General features: G+C 39.7%; 1 protein-coding gene across 1 annotated transcript in view; it reads right to left on the bottom strand.

Annotated features, from left to right (window-relative positions):
- tsnare1 (T-SNARE Domain Containing 1) overlaps nt 1-20,694 on the bottom strand; it is a 919,576-nt gene that overhangs the window by 24,732 nt on the left and 874,150 nt on the right. The window lies entirely within an intron of this gene.

Below are 20,694 nucleotides of genomic sequence, written 5' to 3' on the forward strand. Positions count from 1 at the left end.
CAGATTGAGTAACCTGGGAGTAACCTTCTGCAACTTTTCGTTGTCCGTGTGGACCCTGCATGACCTCCTCATGTCTGTGTCAATTTTACTCCCACTTCCCAAAGACATGTAGCTCAGGTTAACATGTGAATCCAAAATGAGTACATTACTGAGCCCTGCAATTGACTGCTGTCCTGTCCAGCAATGTTTTGCACATTTCACCCAGTGCTAACGATTTGGCACCAGTTTCCTGAATTGGATTCTGCGGATACGCGAATGTACAAGTATAAATAATTTAAACAGTTGGATAATAAAAGCTAGAATGGTAAGCAAGCTCTCACAGGGCTTTTTGAATGCCATAATGAAACATGACAATTAAATTAGCATGTATATATAAATTGAATATTGCCAAGGAAGTTGCCATTCATTTGGTAAATTGAAAATTTACACTAATTGAAAATTATGCAGACTAAAGTCCTTATATTCACCAATCAGCCAAAACATTAAAACCACCTAACATGTGAAGTGAATAACATTGATTATCTTATTACAATGGCACATGTCAAGGGGTTGGATATATTAGGCAGAAAGTAAAACAGTTAGTTCTTGAAGTTGATGTGTTAGAAAACAGGAAAAACTGGGCAAGCAGATGGACCCAAGCAACTTAGACAAAGGGCCAAATTGTGATGAGTCAGAGCAACTCTAGACCAGCAGGTCTTATGAGATGTTTCCAGTATGCAGTGATTAGTATCTACCAAAAGTGGTCCAAGGAAGGACAACTAAAGAACTGTGACATGGTCATAGGTGCCCAAGCCTCATCAATGTGTGTGAACGATGAAGGCTAGTTCATCTGGTTTGATCCTACACAAGAGCTACTGTAGCACAAATTTCAGAGAAGTGTAATGCTGGCCATGAGATAAAGGTGTCAGAACACATAGTGGATCACAGCCTTCTGCATATCTGCAGAATGATTAGGGTGGCCTTTACTGACCCTGTCCACCAACGAAAGTGCCTACAATGGGCATGTGAAATCTGAGCCATGGTCTTATTAATCACATTTTCTTTTAGATCATATGGATGGCTGGGCACATATGCATCTTTAACCTAGTGAAAAGATGGCTGGAGGATGCAGTGTGGGAAGTAGAGAAGCCTGCAGAGGGCAGTGTGATATCCTTGGCAATGTTCTGCTGGGAAACCTTGGGTCCTGGAATTCATATGAATGTTATTTTGACACATACTACATATCTAAAGATTTCTGCAGATCACACACACTTCTTCATGGCAATGGTATTCCCTGACAGCAGTGGCCTTTTTCAGCAAGGTAATACACCCCTGCCACACTGCAAAATTATTCAGGAATAGTTTGTTCATCATGAGAGGGAGTTCAAGGTGTTGGTCTCCAAATTCCCCAGATCTTAGTCTGATGTGGCATCTGTGGGATGTGCTGGAAAAATAAGTCCAACCCATGGAGGCTTCACCTTGCAACATAAAGTAATTAAAAAAAATCTACTGCTAATGTCTTGGTGCCAGATAGCACAGGAAGTTCATAGCCTGACACTTAAGAGATACTTTGGTGGCACGAGGTGGACCTAAAATACACAACATTAGACAGCTGGTTTTAATGTTGTGGTTCATCTATGCAAGTCTGCATGAATGGCTGACTACATAAAAAAAATCCATCAAAATGGATACTCTAGTAATTTTTGATTTCATACCTGAAACACTGTACTATGGATTTTTTTAGGAAGGAAAATCTTTGTACCAGGCTGAATATGAATTTATCAAAACGTATATACTGTATATATATATATAAAAGATAGACAACACAATCATAAGGTTTGGGGTTTTAAGCCCCATATACTGTAAAGAAGGTCAAAATAATCCAAACAAATCATTAGACTCAGAAGCGCGGGTAGACAGAGAATTTATGGAGGCGGACCGGAAATCAAAACAGTGGGATGCTGGGAAAACGTGGTGGTGGTGGCTGGGTAGCTGACGTCATCAAATGGGGACCAGAGGAAAGAAAGGGACCCGGAAGTGGTGTTGCGTTTCTTGGAGTCGTCCAGGGGAGTTTAAGGCAGCGGGGCTTCATTTTTTCTGAGAGAGGGGTTAGTACTCCGCCGTTGTCCCCTGGCACAACTTGTCGTGTTATACGTCGGGTCCTTAAGCTGCTCCCTGTGTGCTCATGCGTGACATTATATATATTATAAATTATGTTAATTCATATATATACAGTATATATATATATATATATATATATATATATATATATATATATATATACTGTATATATATGAATTAACATAATTTCTACTTTTTTGAATTAACTGTTATTTCCAACACAGACTCACAGGCAACCAGACCTAATCTCAACAACAGAAAGGATAGCCAATGGCACAGAGCATTTCTGTTGCGGCACTGTTCACCCTCACTCACAATACAGAGTCACCAGTGCTTAATTCTTGTCTTGAGATAATAGGACAAAACCTAAGGACACATAAGAAACCTATATGAAAATGATGAGAAGTAAAGATGGATATTCAGGAAAAATGTACATTTTTTGAAATTATCAAACTGGCGAGAATAAGAGACCAGCATTTTTCAGTTTAAAATACAGCACAATTAATATATTCTCTTAGTATGCAGAGTAATCCATCCATCCATCCATTTCCCAACCCGCTGAATTCAAACACAGGGTCACGGGGGTCTGCTGGAGCCAATCCCAGCCAACACAGGGCACAAGGCAGGAACCAATCCGGGCAGGGTGCCAACCCACCGCAGGACACACACAAAACACACCAAGCACACACTAGGACCAATTTAGAATCGCCAATCCATTTAACCTGCATGTCTTTGGACTGTGGGAGGAAACCGGAGCGCCCGGAGGAAACCAATGCAGACACGGGGAGAACATGCAAACTCCACACAGGGAGGACCCAGGAAGCGAACTCGGGTCTCCTAACTGCGAGGCAGCAGCGCTACCACTGTGCCACTGTGCCGTAATTCACAATTAATTTGTCATAGAAATGATTCCTGTAATGTGTTATTCATAGACTTTTCAAACAGCACCAGGATGGCCAGCATCTGAATTGTGGGATAAAGAACTTGGGGTTGCATCTATCTATCCATCCATCCATCCGTCCATCTGTTCATTCATTTATTCATCCATCCACCTATTCAAAAATTAATCTTTCCTTCTATCCATCCCTTTGTATTTGCATCTATTCATTAACGTTGACGACTAAACATTCATACATTAATCACTTCCTGCAACCAGGTAACCTTTCATCCATCCTTTTACCCACAAACCCAACTAATCATCCACTCTTCATCCATGGGCATCCATTTGCTCGACAAACATCCACATATCATTCCATGTAAATGTTTTTCTAACCACCTGTCTACAAATCCAGGCTGGCAGCCAAACAGCTATTCCTCCGTCAATCTCCATTAATCTGTCTTTTACAATGCCCTTAATTATCTATCTATCTATATTAAGCTTTTCATATCTATCTATTGTAAACCTTCTGGGAGATGCTCAGGAACAGACCTCAAACCCAAAACATAATTAAAAAAATCTAAATCTTCAACAGGAGAGAAATGGAATATAAGAAAGGGTTTAATGGAGAGATATAGACACAGGGTGAAAACAAATTAAAGCAACAAACAACATGCGCCTCGGGGCCTTGCTTTCTTCAGTCGTGCCCTTACTAACACATAATAAGTTGTGTTTCCCTTATCGACTCTTTCCTGCCTTCTACACTTCTTATTAATACTCTTCTCAAACCACTCCACCAAGTGAGCCTTTCTTCTCAATTCACTTCTGACTCCAGACTCCCATAGACTGAAGACTGAAAGCTCTCTTGGGTCTTACCTTCAGCGTCAAAATGATGCCTCCAAGAACCACCTTCGTGTCAGCCAAAGGTCCAGAAAAATAAGGAGAAGGAATCCTGGGAATTCCCTTCGAAAGACCCAGGAATTCCTTCTAGCAGGAGTATCTCCCAGAACTACAACTCTCAGGGAGTGTCATGGGAGTCAGAAACTTGGTAACATCAACCTTCTTTTACCATGTATTTATCTAAAGGACTAGGTTTTTTTAGATTTTGTCCAGGGTGTTGTCTAGAACACATCCTGAAATGGACAACCTTATCAATGCAGTGACTTTAGGGATCCTGCTTATGCCTACAATATCTATCTATGTATGATATATCGCGCCTTTCATTAGCTCTCTTTTAAACTATCTATCCAATGTAGTACCTTCTTGCAAATATGTATGTATGTATGTACGCATGGACCTTATCTGGTGGCACATAAGACCCCCCCACCATCCAGCCAGTGGGTCTGAGGGCTCCCGACATTGTTGTGCTTATTTATTGTGCATCTCCCTGCTGGATTTGTTTCTGCACTTCTTACATATGTTATTACCCACAGTGCTGATCCATCAGATGCATACTTCCTGGTTAAACAAGATTAAAAAAATGCTGCACAATTTCAATGGGAAAAAGAGTCAAAAGAATCTAAATGACAGCATACCCCCCCACACCCAACATTCCTCAGACCTTGTCTCTTAAGGCAGCGTCCAGTGCTGCATTATTATGCGAAGCTAAAATCTATGTTGTTCTGAAATCCTTCTCTGTCACAAACACGAGGCACTGCATTAGGCTGAGGCAGACGGCAGGCTACAACTCTCGCCTCACTGCAAACCAAGGAAAGCAATTCATCTTCTTATCAGAGAAGCAAAACAAGCATTTTGTGAAAAAAGAGAGTGCAAACTCCGCCGTTGAGTCATTTCCCATTTAGACAATCCACTCCACAACAATTTGCATAAGAAGTCCCATGTCTGTGATAAGAAGATCAGTAATTTCAAAGGCTCTGCAGGGGATTGGGAATTAAAAGGCTCTCTGCACTATCTGTGCTCTTGCAGCCGTCCACCGAGCCTCTCCTCCTGCTTGTTCTCCGGATCGCTCACTCGTTTCCACTTTCTTATTCTGTCTTATTTAATGGTGGGCTGTCAGAACTTCCTTTAACACCCAGGAGCACCAAGTGAACCCAAACTAATTTTTACAAGCTACAAGGAAGCTGAAACAGAAAATTAATTAATCTTTTTTTTTTTTTTTAAACCAGCAACACTATTGTAAGGAGCATAAATGGAAGTGTTTTTTGAAAATTAATAATCCCACCCACCTGCAGCAAGATCTGCACTCTGACTACGTGGACAACATGCAGTTAGAATTTTTATGTATTAGTTTATCTCAACGGCCACTGCCACCTAAAGTATAGAGAAAGCAGGTAGTAACAATTCCCCGAAGCTTGACAGTTATCTAGCGGGTGACATGTGGAGAAAGACTTTTGACTTCATGTGAATAAGATCCAGTGATCTGAACATGATTGACTGTTTATGAAAGTCGAGATTGAAAATATTTTGTGCTTTTTGCAATTTTAATTAAAGCAGTTTGATGTTTGAGTTTTAATCATGCTCATCCTCTTCTGTCTGTAAAAGTCAGTTTATATGACACAGATGTACCCCACCACCATTTCTTCAGCCTCACTATTCATAGACTTATGCCAGAGTCTACGATATGGATACCATACGTCCTGGTTTCCCCAGAAACGTCCTCTTTTCAGGCAATAATCTGGGCATTACGGCAGGTTTTACACGTTTTTCACATGGCAACCCATTGTTCTCAACCTAGTTTATGTTTTTCAATTCAAGTCCTTTTTTAAATTTTAGCTACCATATAGTTCTTCATAAACAGATGAACCTTCAAAGGCAACGGCATAGATCCATGTTTCTCAAATGGTGTGCCGCATACATTAGGGAAGTTAATAAATAAATACCCTCACCCAAGCATCATCCACCCAGATACCGTGCCCTCCCAAACTAAACCTCCCAAGGCTGGACTTACATGGAGAGTAACTCCAAACCCCACCCCGATATAAAAGGAGAAGGAGGACGTCTTTTTGGTTTGTTTTTTTTCTGTGCCCTCTTTTTTGGCTCTGGAAATATCTTAACCCAGAATTATGCAGTTGCACACCTGCAGTCTTATGCCAGAGATCATGAGTTGTCTGGAACCCTGTTCCTTCAGGTTTTAGAACATTTACGACAGATATTGCTGTCAGTCTGTCTCAAGGATCACAGGTTCCTATGATAGCTGACAGCCTGGAGCAAAGCTTTACTTTGCTAACCATACAGAGTGTATACTGCATGTTCACTTCATCCTTGCTGGTGTACTATACTGAGAAGCTTGGTTCTGCACGTTACTGTGTATTAAAATGTTTTAAAGTATAGTGTTTTTCTAATATCATTTTGATATTTTCCCTTAAGATGGGTTTTCGGTTGTTTTGTTTCAACTGCCCAGGAGCAAGGGTATGTTGTTAGTGAAGAGTGTGTGCATCTTGGAAGCCTGCGTGTGTGGAGCAGCGGTAGAAAATGTAGAACAGCTGAGCAATAGGACAGTAAGTTAATAATTAGCTGACTTCATATCTATTGTGAATTTCCCATTGGGATTAATAAAGTATCTATCTATCTATCTATCTATCTATCTATCTATCTATCTATCTATCTATCTATCTATCTATCTATCTATCTATCTATCTATCTATCTATCTATCTATCTATCTATCTATCTATCTATCTATCTATCTATCTATCTATCTATCTATCTATCTATCTATTAATACTAAATATGGGTGTTGGTTTCCTAGCAAGAAAGGAAGCAAAGGAATACTAGTCAACTCAAATGAATTGTGTGCAAGAAGGTGAGGATAAAGAAGATATTTATAGTGATGGGAATTTATGCAGTTATACTGAAGTATTGATAGATGTGTTGGATTAGATAAAAAAGTAGCAGCTAAGAGATAGTTTTTTTTTCTTTAGAAAACAGACTGGATTATGGGCATGTCTAATAAGAGATAAAAACACCTTTAGCCGGCAAGAAGGTATGTAGTAGTGAGAGCACTATAAAAAGTTAATGCAGGGGCTTAGAGAGGGCCAGTAAGTGTTAGACTGGTGCTGTAGTTTATTAAACTCAAGGTTATTAAGCTATTTTTAGAAGGGCTTTACTACCTCCCAAAAAAGTTTTAATCATGAGGCTAATACAATATGAATGATGTTGGACTTTTTTGAAGCTAGCTTTGATGAAGTTAGTGTGTATGAAGTGTTGTATCCTTGAGAAAGATGCCAGCTAATCCATCACCTTGAGGCCAGGATCACTGAAGTTTAGGAGGAGGTGTCTTCTTGCATTGTAGTAATGAATTGCTGGATTTTGCCCTGGTGTTGTTTAGTAAGATAATGCATCCTCTCAAAGTGGCAAGGAAGAGACTTCACAGCAGAGAAGCAAAGACAGGTGGGTCACAGCCTGACATACATGCAATGCACACTCTCACACTCTCCTGGAGTATCAAACCCAGAGTTGAAGTTTCCAGGCATCTTCAGGGTCTTATGGAGTTGGCTGGTGACTCTAATAACTCTGAGATGATGGTTAGGAATAAAGGACCCCAACAGGTCACCTCAAAAACTGCCCCCAGAAAATGAGAAGTAGTGATATTGGGGGACCAAAATCATTTATAGGGATTGAAGGAGGTTTTCTCCAGAGAGAGAGAATCTTATATGGTGTGTTACCTTCCAGGTGCACAGGTAGAAGACCTTCCTTGATGGGTGGATAAACTCTTGGCTGGAGCGGAGGATGGATTTAGCTGTCATTTTCAATTTTAGAACAAATAACATACATAAGGATAGCTGTCAATTCTGCAATCCAAATTTAAAGAATTATTTACCAATGTTAGAACTGATAAGGCAGTCTTTACTGAAGTTCTACCTTTACTATGCACCAGTCTACTGTAGGTGAGAAAGAAGAGATTAGACAGCTTAATGCATATCTGAAATCTTGGTGTAGAATAGTGGGGCATTGGTTTATGGGTCATTTGGGCTTCTTCTGCTGTGACAGGTTACATTTAAATGAAAGAAACACTCATTGGGGAGGTGATTGAGTAGGGCAGTTTAGGTCACGCCAAGATTTGAACTTCATTTCAGTAGCATCAATAGAAATATACGCGATAACTTGGAAAGTTCTAGTACATTGCTAAAAATCAAATGTAAAAAAGTAAGATGTTAAAAATTGCTTGCCTTAATGCTATGAGTATTCAGAATGAAATAAGTGAGTTGGATTTCCAAGTATATGCAGCTGCACCTAATTTTGATATAATAGGAATAACAGAAACTTGTCTAAATAACAGAGATGGGGATGAGAATAACAGACGGACATTCATTACTTAGGAAAGACAAGCAAAACTGAAAAGGTATTGAGGGGTCACCACTTATGTAAAGAAGGATTTGAATGTAATTTGATGGTGAGTCACAGCTTAAGGAGGAGGTTTTTATTTTAGCTAGACAGCATTAGAGATTGTACCCTCATATTAAGAGTGTTTTATAGACTCCGTAATAATAATATTGAAAAGGAAAGTTTACAGGGGTGCATTATAGTCATGGGGGACTTTAACTACATTCATATTAACTGGGATAACCTTACAAAGAGTGGAGCACAAGACCAGGAGCTTATGGATGTAATTGATGACTGTTTTTTTAACAGTATGTTAAAGCACCAAACCTGTCTGGATCTAGAATTGTGAAATAATCAGAATACAACTCAAGGGATAGATGTGTTTAAACCACTGGGATCCGGGTAACCATAATCTATCCATCCATCCATCCATTTTCCAACCCGCTGAATCCAAACCACAGGGTCACGGGGGTCTGCCGGAGCCAATCCCAGCCAACACAGGGCACAAGGCAGGAACCAATCCCGGGCAGGGTGCCAACCCACCGCAGGACACACACAAACACCAAGCATACACTAGGGCCAATTTAGAATCGCCAATCCACCTAACCAGCATGTCTTTGGACTGTGGGAGGAAACCGGAGCGCCCGGAGGAAACCCACGCAGACACGGGGAGAACATGCAAACTCCACGCAGGGAGGACCTGGGAAGCGAACCCAGGTCCCCAGGTCTCCCAACTGCGAGGCAGCAGCGCTACCCACTGCGCCAACCATAATCTAACCCTAAATAATAATAGCAAATAACAGGGCAGGTCAAAGGTCATAGAGAAAAGAAAATATGGGAAGGAGAAAAGGAAAGAAAAGAAGATATAAAATCCTAAGCCTAAAAGTGAAACGATTTTATGTGACTTTTTTGTCACGCTTTAATCCGGGCTTATTTGAAAACCTACATATATATGTTTGGTATCATTCTTTTCAGAAATTATCGAACTTTAATGTGATGTTGTTAGATTTTCAGAATCTTATTCCATTTTTAAATTATAAACTAATAAATATCAAGAACTCATTTTCCACGAGACAAGACTTTGTTCCAAGGATTTACAGTAACTACGCCCGGGGCCAGAAATAAAGGACAAAGAGTAGGAGAGCTGCTGTACAGGCTTTTAAATGTTCGAAGTGCTGCACGAGATGCAGATCACGCGGCACGGCAGCAGCAGCAATCCAGTAGCTGATTGAGCAAAGAGGAGGTAAAAAAAAAACCTGTATTTGTTTCCTATTGTATCACCATTTAAGAGGGGGTTTTGGAGGAGCGACCACGACTCCTTGGGGTGCGTTCAGCCCCCCTCTTCACAACACTACTGGCAGAGACGTGAAGTGACTTGCGCGTAACGTACGCTTGGGGGGGTTGGCAAGTGAAGCGAGCAGGGGGCGAACCCCCTAGTGTGTGTGTGTGTATATGTATATATATATATATATATATATATTCACATTACCAGGCTGGAGTGACTTGGCTTACTGTGACTCAAATATGATGTTTTCAAGGCTGTATGGATCTTTTCAAATCAGATTTTTCATATGTGGTCCTAGTTCGGACCTAGTTCGTGGCTATGTGACATGAGTGACAGCAGTCAGATCAGAATTTGTGTGTTTTTGTTTATATACATGGGTTGAGCATTGTCATCATCAGCCAGGACTGTCAGCACAACAAAATAATGCAGGAGAGCTACAGCTGTGAACAATGTGTAAATGGCCCGTAAATTTCAAAAACAGTTTGACTGATTTTATTTAAATTTGGTGATGTTATGGAAAAAAGAAATTTAGCTGACCTATTTTTTTCTTTTATTTGTCGATAATAATGCTGTAATAACTAGGCTATGCTAATATACGGAGTCATTTTTTGGCTCAGTGCTGAAAACTAATAGAGGAGATAATTGGGGCTGAAGATAATGAAAAAGATTAAGTGTCCCTGTACATGAAAAAGATATACTGCATGGAAAATGAGATGTGAAGTGGATGAAGGAAAGTTAAGCAAAGCTTACCTAAAATGTGTTTAGCAACTGCTCTATAATTCTCGACTGCATGCCAGGCAGTTTCCTGTAAAACTGTGTTTTTGCTAAAACAATCAACAAAAGCCATATTCAAAGGCAGAAACGTTTTATTCATGAAGACCTGTATGTAGCATGTTCAACAGTAAGAAGCTCCAGTCAGCTAATAATATTAGTACCTGGTAAAAAAATACAAATATTGTATACAGAAAGGGAACTTAGCTAGTTACATTGTATACTTCTAATACATCTGTTTAACTGACAGTGCTATAACTGATGCCTATTGTTTTACAAAATCTCTTGGGCAAAGCCAGGTAACAACTAATATATTTTAAAATTTGAACCTACATTTAAAAACATTATGTGGTTCCTGGCACAGGGCTGCAAATGTGGCACGTCACTGTATAATGTGACAACGAGACTCTGACACAAGCTTATAAACCTGTGTTTGACACCTGGCCATATGTAAAACCTTTATACCCTTAATACCAGCAGTGCTATTCCTCCAGTCAGTCATTCATCAGGGACTAGGTGGCACAATAGAATGGATTGTCACACCAACAGGCTAATACCAGGGTCTATGTGCTATTACACACTGGACCATCAAACCCTTATGCCTGTGTCAAACCTGCAGGCCTTTGGCAGACTGTAAGCTTTAAGCAATGCTATCCCTCCAGGTCTGTTCCAGGGCCCATGTGGCATAGCATAATAGGATTCTCCAACTGCAGGCCTGCCAGAGTTCACTCATTAGCCCACATTTGCACAATTGATGAAAGCTGACATTCTATACCACCTAAACACATTCATGGCCCTTGTATGCATTCTGACCTTGAGGCTAACATCTCCTTTGATTGATCATATTATTACCAATTTTGCTGTATTATTCTTTTTTGACCCTATATTTCAAATCTAAAAACTTTTAGTCCCAAATGATCCATCAAGCTGACATTCTGAAAGATCTTGAGAATTTGTCTAAGAGTGCTCTGCAGGCCTGATGTGCCATGTAACACCATCTGACAGATTATCCTTCTTGAATATCAACAATCTGTGAAAAGGCAAATAAATAAATGTTTAGCGAGATGTCGTTAAACGGAAGCGGCTGTTCATCACGCTTGATTTATTTATGCCCAGGTAACACAGTGAGTGATTCAGCCTCAGAAGTGTGCCCAAATCTCAGGCAGCGTGGGATTTGTAGATAACTAATGTGAGCTAGAGAGTAGCACCAGGGGCACAATAGAAAAACTAGACTAGAAATTCTGGAAGTAGGCCGTCATTGGACCAACTAATGTGGACATCGCCAGGGGAGGTTCTGAGCTCAAATCACAACCTGTGGTTTTATTCAAGTTGGCTTGGGAGTATATTTACATTGAAGATGTGACGTACCTTAGAAGAACTGAACAACATCAACTGTATTTTACTTTGCTGGACCTCGGGTGTGACTGTGATGCATGGGTTGCCCACAGCTGGCATACTTCTTCTTGAACTTGAGGCACTGATACACATAAACTGAGGATGGACTGGGCAATGAGGACACACATACATAGCAAGAGAAGGTGTGAAGTGCTTAGTGCTTTTAACAATTCAAACAGTATGCAAAATTAAACAAAGTTCAGTGCAGACTCTTCATACAGTAAATAAAAACACCTATAAATAATCCAGAATAAAAACAATGTTCTTATAGAGGTTAAAATCAACAATAAATAATTCAACGATAAGATGGGGTTAAAATCACTACCAGGACCTGTCCATTAACACCAGCAGAAGCTTTAGTGCTTCTTTCTCAAACTAAGGTCTCCTCGGCAAGAGTGAACATCCACCAGGAAGTGTAGTCATTCTTCAAAATTCACCTCAGGTTCCCGTTACCATCCTATGGCCTTTAGTGCCGCTCCTTTGTCTCACCGCCATGCCTCATCCTCTCCTCCTCCTTGGGTGCTCAGCAGGAGGGACTCTGCCCACATTTCTCTTGGGGCCACTTCCCAATCATTGGCCTCCCCACTATTGCACCAGCACAGCCATGACCATGCCTCTCTTTTTTTATCTTTCCTTTATCCATTTAACCTCCAATCTTTTGCCTTCTTTCTTTTACTCAGGCTCCTTTATATCTTAGCGGGTGGAAGTGCCTAATTACACATTCCAGAGCACTAATGAGAAAATCGGCTGAACCACAATCTGTGGGCTACATTAACTCCCTCATCAACACCCTGGGGCATTCGTCAATACTACCACCTGAGTACACGGCTTAAATGTATATATATATATATATATACTGTATATACTGTATATACTGTATATATATATATATATATATATATATATACAGTACAGTCCCTCTTATCCGGCCACCTCGGGACTGGACCCATGGCCGGTTGCCGTTTTAGCCGGTTAATCCGATGTATACCTATTTTCATGTAGAAAAATATTTCTAATGTATTTACTGTAACTCGACGTTCCTGAAGAAACCATATCCACAAGGCTTCATCCACGATTTTGCACATGGGTTTTTTTCTCCTACAACGACTGGACAGTGTGGTGTAGCGGGTCCACAGCTCAAGTCAAAAAGGCCGCTTTTTAAATAAATAATCGCGGCTTAGTGAGTATGTGTGGCCGATCGGTTCCCGGGGAATTCGTGATGTGGGCGATCCTAGCTTAAGTGAACAGGTGAGGAGTCATCTGCATCCGTAATTGTCCTCATGATAAATAGATAAAAAGATAAAAAGAAGAAGGCACCGTGGAAAATTCATAAAGGAATATGTAAACGGAAATCACTCTGAAAGTAAGAGCCCTCTCACCTTCCAGGAAGAAGGAAGTGCATACACATAATATAAAAAAGAACTCAGGATTAAAATTTTTGTTTTTATTTTATTTTAACAGGCCGGTTAATCCATCGGCTGGTTAATGCGAGGCCAGTTAAGAGGGATTGTTCTGCATATAAGATTTCAGCATTGCCATGGACCTCAAATGAATTTTACCACAGCCACACAGTCAATGTAGCCTTTGCACACCATGAAAATATGAATATGCCTTGATATTTGGATAGAAGAATTAGTGAAAAGGTGAGATGATAAGCCCAGAAGCATTACTGAGATATTGTTGACTGTAATATGGGTTCCTCGCTCGTGTGATGCCTTTTGAACTGCCTCATTTGTAATTAGAGACACTTATTATACAATGTATGGTCCTTCATGCTTGCCCCAATCTTCCTGCCTGGGGCTCCTCCAGAACGTACTTTAGAAAAACTGAATTGTTCATGCTACATCTGGGCACTCAGGGTTTTGAGTAGTGAACTGCTATTATTATCACTATAATATAATAAAAACATACATTTGATTTGAGTTTGTAACACCCGGTGTAAATTTTGGCTACTTGTAAAAGTTAGCGCTTTTTTTATTATTCAGTTTTATTCTGTCAGTGATATTCATGTGGTACAACAAACTTGCCTCTCCCTCTCTGAGTTTATGGCGTTTATCTCCATTCTTTTCACAAGAGCAGCAATGACCACAGTTGGTGCTGTGACTGATGCTTGCTCAGAACTATTTGTTGTACCAGCAATCAAAGATACGATGTCCCGTGACCGCTACCGAACAGTCATACAGCATTTGCACTTTGACATCAAAGACACCCATGCACAACGTGTGAAAAATGAAAGATTTGCTTCAATTTCAGACATCTGGCAACGTTTTGTTGAGAACTGTGTTTTGAGTTACAACTAAGGGCAAAGACTTTCCAAGTCTGTGGTCATAAAGCTTATGGGGCTGTTTCTGGACAAAGGCAAAACCGTAACAACAAACAGGATCTTCACGTTGCTTTAGCTGGCTAATAGACTGCTACACCGTGACACAACTCTGCTTGGCACCATAAAGTAAAACGGGACTTCCATCTGCAGCTAAAGTCACTTTAGTACATGAGCAATTTGCAACACTAGTGTTTAGATCTGGCAGTGCCATGCTGACGGTGTATGTGTCCAAAAAGAAGAAGCCTTTGATTTGAGTCTGTAACAAGCCAGTGTAAAGTTCTGCTACCTGTAAAAGATATTGTTGAAGAGGTATAAGCAGACACACAAATGCTGGGTGTAAGCCAAAAACTGCACATAGTTATGGCATCATCATGCTCTGGGGATGCTTCTCTATATCAGAGATGGAAAATCTTGTGATGATAGAAGGCAAAATGAATGAAGAAAAAAAATACAGAAGAAAAACCTAATACAGTCTGCGGGAATATTTGTCTTTTCCAAGAAGACAACCACCCCATGCATAAAGCCAAAGCTAGAGAGGAACGACTTAAAAACAACAATGTTAACATCCTGGAAGGGATGAGTCAGAGTCCAAATGGATGGATGCATATAGTTTTAATCAGAAAATTAATTCATTTTATTATATTGCAAGTACTTAGGCTTATGCCTACCCAGCAGTGTCAGATGCAATGCAGAAGCCAAAAATCAAATCTACAATCACTCTACCATTCATCCATTGCTCATTTAATCTAAATTTAGGGCTGTGAAGGATCTGAGCTTATCCAGGCAGCATCACAGGATTGATGATAGGCCATTTAAAGAGCAAACAACTCGCTCTGATTCAACAAAGGCCATTTTTGTGTCACCAAACTTTCTAACTCCACACCTCTTTGGAATGAGGGAGCAAAACTACAGTAGAAAGAAGAAAATCAACATAGGCACAGGGGATTGAGAAAATTTAACATAGATAGTAGGGAATCCATTCCCGGACATTTCCCATTCCCGCATTCCCGGGAATGAAACTGCTGGAAATCCTGGCTGAATGGGAACGGCCAAGCTCGCATATATAGCGTGTAAAAGTGTAAAAATCGATCAAGAAATAACAGAGTTATAGTTGAAAATAATTAAGGTGGCGCCATTGCTGCAGCTTGCATTACATCAGACAACAGCTTTGAACAGCAACTTGAAATTGCAATGTGTCAGTCTGTTGCATCCGCATTATCTGTGCCAAGAAACTTGCCATTACAGAATGATGACAAGAAACAGGATGCATCAGTAAAAGCTGAAATGGCGGTGTTTCAGAGTAATGGCAAGCGCGGGAGTTGTTTAGAACAAGTATATCAGTATCTGATGACTGTGCCCACTACTTCAGTGGAGGCAGAGAGTGCTTTCTCAGCAGCTGGCGTACTCTGCACGAAGGTGCGCTCTTGCACGGACGACCGAACGCTGGACACGTTGTGCTTTCTATGCTCTTATTACTGCAACTAACTAGATGCATGTACTTACTGTATATGACAGCATGAACTGCTTGTAGTTAAGGTTAGTCTTTTTTTGGTGTCAACATATTGCAGTAGTTTTATTAAAAATAAGTGTTGCTTGCTCTAAAACTGTTCACATGTGAGATGCCCGTGCACTGTGTCATTCCTGGAAGCCCGGGATTCCCGAATTCCCGGGAATGGATAAACCCATCCGGGAATGGATTCCCTAATAGATAGTGATCAGGATAGGAATCAAACACCATTTCCTGGGCCACTAACATGTCGGCCATCATGCCAATCTGCAGTAACAATGGTCCTTAACTGGCAGAAGAATCTTAAAAAATAAATTCAATTAAAATGAATTCAAAAGAAGTTAATTAGCAGCACAAACAGGGCAAAACCTGTAGCCATGGTGGTCCTCCAGGACCGGAGTTGGTGACCCCTGTTCTAAAGCACAAAATAGGCCTTGAATCTTTAGCCTGCTTTGGAAGCCTCAAAATGTTAAAGTGTATAAATCCTAAAAGAGAGACAGGAATTGTGAAACTCCTGGCCCAAACACAAAAAACAATGACCTATTAAATAGCATTTAATAACAAAGAAAAAGGGCAAAACACAAAAAATTGCCTTGAAAGAGGTAACTTAAAAGGGTCCAATTCAAAAATACATAATCCAAGGCTAAAAACCTACACTGTCAGAGAAAGGGGAATGAAAGATTTTTAGAAATAAAATGATCTGCAACTATAAAATCAAACAATAAATGAATCAAAGACAGAACAAAGTCCTAATTTGTAGTCAAGTAGATTATGAATAACAGTCTAAAGCTAGGAAGTCAAAGAAAGTGTGAATTGTTTTGACTGATCCAAAATCTTGGACAACCAGGAACTGCACAAAGTTGACCTTTACACTTTAGACCCAGTGATAAATTTATTGACAAGACCACCGTTATCATTCTCATTAGAACAATGAGTCTGCATACCATCAGGAGATTAACAAGCTCACCTTGAAAGCCAACAAAACTAAAGAAATGATTCTGGAAAGGGAAAGGTAAACCACTCAGCAGTCTGCATTGATGTGGCAGTAGTAGAGAGTGGGCAGTTTCAAATGTCTTGGTCTGTACACTTCAGAGAATCTAAACTGGACACAAAACATCACTGTCATTGTCAAAAAAACACAGATGTTTCAGGAAGAGTGGAATGCAGAAGCAAATTCCGGTGAGCTTCTACTGCAGCATTATTAATAGTGAACTGACAGGTATGATCACAGTCTGGCATGGGAACTGAGATCCTGGGAAGCCCAGGAGCTGAGATCACTACAAAGGGTGGTGAAGCAGACACAGCATACCAGTGCTTCAATTCCTCCCACAATAACCTTCATATATATGAAAATGCTGCAAAAACAAGACTGATGCAATTCTGTGTGACCCCACTGAGGTCAGTTTATAGGTGAGCTAGCACCCCTTGGTTCAAGAACAGTTTTTACCCCTCTGCAGTCTGTCATGTCAATAATGTGTGCCACAGTTAGAATAATTAAACTATACATTAAACATCCATCAACATACTACCTAGTCATGTAAGTGTTCTGTACTGTACAGTCTTGCACTCGTGTATTGTATTTTATTGTATATGGGTGATCTGTATTATGTTTCATGAACCTAACTGGACAGATCAAATCAGACTTCCTATTGGATTTCTACAAGTAAACAATCTTGAATCTCAATGTTATGCTCCACACACTTCTGAATGACCTTACCTAGCAATGCCATAGAAACGATAAGCAAATGACCACAAAACTGTGGGCAAAAAACAATGGCATCACGAGCTAATTAATTTAAACTACTTCAAAATGAAAATGAAACTAAAATGTAATAGTAGAAATTAGGCCTGGGAAAGTTAATATTGTTACATCCGGGGCCGACAACAAAGCAATCGCATCAGGCAGTGCTTTGGTCAGGGCAGCATTTTCATGCAATTTTTTTTTAACATTACAAAACAATAATTAAGTTAAATGTGAACCTAAAGAATTACATACACATCCAGTACCATACTTTAAAAATTTTGAGAAATAAAATTATTTAAAAGTTTCAAATTACATGTTTCACAACGCCTTGCCACATGTCAGTACATGCTACTGGTATTAATTTCCTTGATTTATACATACCAACATAGGTACAGGGGTGTAGCAGAAGGGGGTTTATGGTAGCACTGGAGTAATACTAAAGAAATGTAGCAAAGGTAAAATTACAATCTCTGTTTTCTTCTTCATGTCATGTTTCTGTATGACGACTGAAACAATGTCATATCACATATGTGCAAAATACGTTTTCTCTGAGTGGCTCTAAAACCAAAATAAGTCTCTATACCTCTGTATTTAGCTCACCAGTCTGCCAGGTGGCTCACAGTGCTGACTGCCCTAATATAATGACAACATTCTACAAAACAGAGGTATAATGATTATCCCTACCCATTATTCAAGTCTGCAGTATCTTTGCTAATTTATGCAAACAATGCAACATAACCATCCAAATAATGCATGGTGTCAGTTTTTAAGTGAGATAGAAACTATGTAGATCTTTTTAAGTGTGCCATGAGGAAAGGTGTAGATAGTGTAGCATTTTCCAGCTTTTTTCTGTCTTACCCAAAAACTCCCAAGGCTCACCACGATTCTACCAACTACAAAAGAATTAAATCTCTTAGATGTGCTTAAATTGTCTGAAGGGGTGAGAATATCTGAGACGCCAGAAAAAAAAAAAAAGCAGATTGGCGTTTTCAGACACGGTACTTGGTGAGCACTTTGGATCCATTTTCCCAGCTGCTTTGTCCCTTTATCAGCTCATACAGGTGGTCCAATATGTTACACCTGGGTAGCTCTCATTACGCACCAGTTGAAGAACACTTGTTTAGAATATAATTATAAAGTCGTCGATGGTGAAGTTTAAACTATGCCATTAAATTCTTAAAAATTCCTTTTTGCTGATTCTAAGGTATGCCTGTATGTACAGTATGGCTGGCGCCCTACCCAGGGTTTGTTTCCTGCCTTGCACCCTGTGTTGGCTGGGATTGGCTCCAGCAGACCCCCGTGACCCTGTAGTTAGGATATAGCGGGTTGGATAATGGATGGATGGATGGATGATTCTACAGTAATTTTGTGATTCAGTGTATATTTACTTCATGATTTGTGAATTTGCTTTATGATTGCATGTTTTAATGTTAGATGTGAGTAATTGCAATTAATTCCATACAATTATGCGATTAATTAGTACATTTTTTTAATCGATTCCCATCCGTAACACAAATAGATTTTAAACTTTGGAAAACCTCACACTGGGAAAAAATTAAAATTTGCTTCAGTAACGGGAATTGTGTTAACCATTTTGAAAAATCAACTATCATAACAAAACCTTTTAATGAGAGCAGAGAATATAAATCCAGAAAACAAGAAATTACAACATCCAAAAACATAAAGGGTAACAAAGGCAGAAAAAGATGGGTCAGAAGATGAAGCATAAGTTAATAATAATAAAATAGAATAATAATAATACATTTTATTTATTTGTAGGCACCTTTCTAAACACTCAAGGACACAGGACAATAGACAAAACACAGATTATAAACAAAAGTAAAATACAAAAGTTAAAATTAGACAGAGCAATTGTAATCAAAGAGAAAAAGCAGTCTTAAACAAATGAGTTTTAAGTTTAGATTTGAAAAGTGAAAATGATTCAACATTTCTAAGCTCAAATAATAGTGAGTTCCAAAGCTGGGGAGCAGTGAAACTGAATGCTCTGCTCCCCATGGTGGTAAGACAGATGAAGGGGACAGTCAAGTGGATGGAAGAAGAGGATCTAAGGGTACGGGAGGGAATGGCAACATGGAGGAGGTCAGACAGATATGGAGGGGCAAGGTTGTGGATAGACTTAAAAGTTAGTAGGAGAATTTTTAATTGCATTCAGAACTGAACTGGAAGCCAATGAAGCTGCTGAAAAACGGGAGTGATATGGTGAATAGAGGGGGTTCTAGTAATGATGCGGGCAGCTGAATTCTGGACCAGTTGAAGCTTATAAAGAGATTTGCGAGAAAGACCAAAGAAAAGGGAATTGCAATAATCCAGACCAGAAGTGACAAGGCTATGAACAATGATAGCAGTGGTGTGGGGAGTGAGGGAGGGGCGAATACAATTAATGTTACGCAAGTGGAAATATGCAGACTGGGAGATGTTATTGATGTGGGACTGAAAGGATAAAGTACTGTCAAAGATGACACCCAGACTCTTAACCTGTGGGGAAGGGGAGACAGAGGAATTATCAATAACAAATGAAAAATGATCAGTTTTGGATAATGTTGATTTTGTACCAGTGAGGAGAACCTCAGTTTTGTCACTATTTAATTTAAGAAAATTTGAAGTAAACCAGGATTTGATTTCTGCTATGAGGAGGAGGAGGAGGAGGGTGAAAAGGAAGCAGTAGGTTTGCTAGTGAGATAGAGCTGGGTGTCATCAGCATAACAGTGGACGCTAATGTTATATTTATGAAAGATATTACCAAGGGGAAGGAGGTAAATAATGAAAAGGAGGGGCCCCAGGACAAAGCCCTGGGGCACACGTGAAGTAACAGCGGTGGGTTGGGATGTGAAAGTTTTAAGCTGAACAAACTGAGTGCAGCCTGAGAGGTAGGATCTGAACCAATCTAGTCGAGTGTGGGTACTGCCAATCGAAGATAATCTATTGAGAAGAGTAGTGTGACAAATAGTGTCAAAGGCTGCACTCAGATCAAGGAGGATGAGAATAGTAATTAAACCAGAATCAGCTGCCATAAGGAGGTCGTTAGTAATTTTTATAAGTGTCGTTTATGTACTATGGAGGGGACGAAAACCAGACTGGAACTGTTCATACAGATTATTTTGAGATAAATGAGAATGAAGCTGAATAGCCACTATTTTTTCAAGAATTTTGGAAATGATGGGTAGATTAGAAATAGGACGAAAATTACTGAAATTAGATAGATAGATAGATAGATAGATAGATAGATAGATAGATAGATAGATAGATAGATAGATAGATAGATAGATAGATAGATAGATAGATAGATAGATAGATAGATAGATAGATAGATAGATAGATAGATAGATAGATCTTTATTGTCATTGTCACTTTTACAAAGGAACAACAAAATTGAAGGTGCAGTCACTCATA

This window comes from Erpetoichthys calabaricus, chromosome 13 (assembly GCF_900747795.2).
Source record: "Erpetoichthys calabaricus chromosome 13, fErpCal1.3, whole genome shotgun sequence".
Lineage (NCBI taxonomy): Eukaryota > Metazoa > Chordata > Cladistia > Polypteriformes > Polypteridae > Erpetoichthys > Erpetoichthys calabaricus.